Source organism: Octodon degus, unplaced genomic scaffold, assembly GCF_000260255.1.
Source record: "Octodon degus isolate 3935 unplaced genomic scaffold, OctDeg1.0 scaffold00015, whole genome shotgun sequence".
Taxonomy (NCBI): domain Eukaryota; kingdom Metazoa; phylum Chordata; class Mammalia; order Rodentia; family Octodontidae; genus Octodon; species Octodon degus.
In genome coordinates, this window is record NW_004524591.1 from 25,806,902 (window position 1) to 25,810,768 (window position 3,867).

Genomic DNA, 3,867 nt, shown 5'->3' on the forward strand with positions numbered 1-3,867 from the left:
AGAGAAAGAAAGAAAGAAAGAAAGAAAGAAAGAAAGAAAGAAAGAAAGAAAGAAAGAAAGAAAGAAAGAAAGAAAGGGCCAGGGAGCAGGCTCAGTAGAATAAGTGCTTGCCTGGCAAGAGCAAGGGCCTGAGTTCAATCCCTAGTTCCACAAAAGAAAGAGAGAGAGAGGGAAAGAGAGAGAGAGAGAGAGAGAGAGAGAGAGAGAGACCAGCCAGATAGCTCAGTGGACTAAAGTGCCTGAATAGGCAAGTGCAGGGAATGGAGTTCAATTCCCTGTGTACTGTGCTGGCTCCACCCCCAGGGGCATGTGAGACTGTGAATCTGACTGGGTGTGGCAGCATGCACCTGTAATCCCAGCACTTGGGAGGCTGAAACCAAGAGGATCACTACAGGTCTGATCGGTGTGGCAAGACCCTGTAGACCCTGAACTAAATACATAAAAAAGAGAGAATGAAATCTGGCACTACAGAGAACAGTTACATGCAGAGAGCAACCACTAGAGACCCACACAAAAGCTGGACCACACAAGTCAAAGTAGGAGCAGAGGGAGGGCTGAGTAAAGCCTTAGGTCATTCATCATGCAACAGAAGATCATCCTGGAGATCCAGAAATCCCAGATCCCCTTTTTCCTATTATAAACAACTAGGTTAGGTAAAAATTGCATAGGCAGTCAGACCAGGCTAGGCAGTCAGTGAGCTGATACAACAGATGAAAAACACACTGCAACTGTAAAGACAGATCTATATGCTTCCCCAGAGGAAGGATAAGTGGCAATACCTGGTCTAAGGAGGTCTAGATAGATTTCAGTCACTTCAGTGGGTGACCAGTACCCTTGGACTCATCCCTTCCTGAAAAGTTCTTAGTTTTTTCCATATATATTTGCTATGTGATTTTCTTCTCCATTGGAACAGTTTGACTGTATCAGACAGGGTTTTATTAGAAAAAAAAAATAGATATAACACAAGATACACAAAGGAATAAGAAATTGCAAGATTGGCTTATGATGGTCAACCACAGAATTGGATGAGAAAGTGTGCAGAGGGCCTCTGAACACTGAAAGCTGGAGGGTCCAGTCCAAGGTCTGAAGCCCACTGCACTGCTCCATGTAAGTCCATATCAGGAGGTTGATGGGCCTGCAATAGAAGGCTGAAGAACCTACAGTGAAGGTTGAAGAGTCTACACCAGAAGGCTGAGGGATTCAAGGCAGAAGCCGAAGAGTCTGTGCTAGATGCCAAAAGATAACATCCAAGCTGAAGGCAAAGACTGGAGCGCCTCTGAAGAATAGAAGCCAGCTTGCTCTTCAATTCCTCTTTCTATGGTCCAGGTGATGAGCTGCCTTAGGGTGGGTTCTCTACACCCTAGGGTGTAGAATTGCTGAGCTGACTCAAAGTTCTAAATGTCTCAAGTTGACGCATTCAGTCAAGCACTGTAATCACCTAAGTGATGATACTTATAACATTATTGGTTGATCATAGTTTGTTTTTTTTTTTTAATTTTTTTAAAGTTTATTTATTTGGGGTGTGTGTGTGTGTGTGTGTGTGTGTGTGTGGCCAGCTCAGCCCACCAGGGGACCAGGGGGCGGGGCTGGCTGGCATGTGGTGCTGGGGGATTGAACCTCGGTCTCTGTGCTTTGCTAAGCTTGTTCTAAGTAGGTGGTTTAGACCACTGAGCCATCTCACCAGCCCCTGATCATAGTTTTGACTCAATTTATACCCACCTCAGGGGGCTAGGGAGTTGGCTCGGTAGAATAAGCACTTGCCTGGCAAGGGCCTGAGTTCAATCCCCAGTTCTGAAAAAAAAAAAAAAAAAAAAGAAACATACCCACCTCATCACTTTGAATTCACCCCACAATTCTGCTCTATAAAATTTCCCCTGCCAAGTGGGGTCTGTAGCAAACCATTTGGGCGCCCTCTTGCCTCTCAGGAGTTGTCACTGTCTCAATGAAATTTTCTACTCTTACCCTCCATTGTTCCTTAGAATTCTTTCTTCAGTTTTGGGGAACACAAACCCAGCATCTCTGACATCTAGTAACTTGGGAGTTATATTTCCCCTATGTCATTCCCAACTCTTTATTCTACTCAGCTATGCAAACTATGCCACCTGGGTGTGGAGATCAACACCAAGCAAGTAAGAAGCTACTAGTCCAGACAGCAATTGATCTTTGCCTTTGCAAGGATGCCCTTGCCCTAGAACAATCCCTTGCCTGAGTCCTGACCCCTTGTTACACAGTGGGGAACTCTTTCCTTGTTCTCCAGACTCCAGGTATGAGTAGAGGCAGCTGCCTAAGCCTATCTGACCACACCCTGCCTGCCTGGCACTTTCGCATGTCTTCCTGTCTCTCTGACCTCTCAGTTTGACTTCAAACCTGCCTGGCTGCCAGTCTTCTCCTATCTGCTTAGATCCTTTCTCTGCAGAGTAGAAGTTGAAGGGGATGGCCCAGATGAAGCTCTGAATTCTCTCTTGTAAGGAACAGTGTGGGTTAAAACAATGACTCTCCAGGGTAACTTGGTGCTGTCTAGTAAAACCAGACATGTGCACACTCTGTAATCCAGAAGATCCATTTGTAGATGCCAGGATTTACTCAGCAACCAATGGGTCACAGATGAAATTAAATGAGACATTGAACAATATCTACAATTTAATGAAAATTCAAGCACAACTTAGTGGAATTTATGGGATGTGATGAAAGCAGTTCTTAGAGGCAAATTTATAGCTGTGGACTCACACATTAGGAAAACAGAATGAAAAAAAAGGAAAACAGAACAGGAGCAAACATATATGCCAGGATAGCTTAGGACAATTACACTGCAGATAAGAAAAAAAATCACAAATAGTAGGAGCTTGAGAAAACCTAGTTTCATTTCTCCCTTTCTGCTCCTTGTCCCAGAGTGACAGGGGTATCTGTTTCACATTGTCCTCACCCCCAGAACCTCCTCTGCAACTTTGACAGTTGCCCCAATAGGAAAAGAAGAGGCCTAGACACTCACAGGACAGTGGAGGCTCCTCAAGTTTACCAAGGCAAGCACATGGAAGCTTTTGTCTTCAAGGGAAGAGGGAAGCATCCCAGGCACCAATTACGTGCTGTCCAGACAGAAGCTGAGTGGTACGGGAGAGACCACCCCTTCTCCCAGCCAAGGTACAGCACCCAAGTTCTGTCATCTAAACTAATGCTTTCCTCCCCCAGCAGTGGAGACAACACTAGATGAGCCTCAAGGCCCTTAGACAAATCTAGTAAAGCCACCTCCCCAAACACAGGCTGCTGAGCATACTGTGTCTTCTCCTCTAACACAGCCACATGCTCATGCTTTCCCCACAAACGGGAAGGATGGCAATGGGAAGCAGTCTTCCACTAGGATGGTCCCCACACCCTGACGTGGCCCAGCGTGGCCCTGCCTGCCCCTTCAAGAATGATGGAGAAAGAGGGAGTATGTGCGTCTCTGCCTGGCTGAGCCTGCTCTTTTGAGTTTTCTCTTTTCTTAATAACATCTTTTTAATGCATATCTTGTGACATTGTGAGAGTCACTCAACCCTTTACATGACCAGGGTAGAGGAGGGGCTCCTCACACCATAGCTCGGAAGAGGACAGTCATAATGTTGTTGAATAGCAGTAATGATTTCCACAGTAAATTCTATCCAAACCCAGCATTTTATTTACTCTCATTCCTGAGTGCCTAGTATACTCTCCCTCCAAAGAAGGCAACCTAAAGCCCCGGGCTAGTATAGCACCAAGCTCAAAGCCCAAGATATCCAATATTGTACAGTACAGTAATTTCCATAAGAGTGATGAGTAGTTATCTCTACATGTCCTTGGGGTACACCTCATCAGATTACCAAAAAGACAAATTATCTCCTCCAACAACCAGAG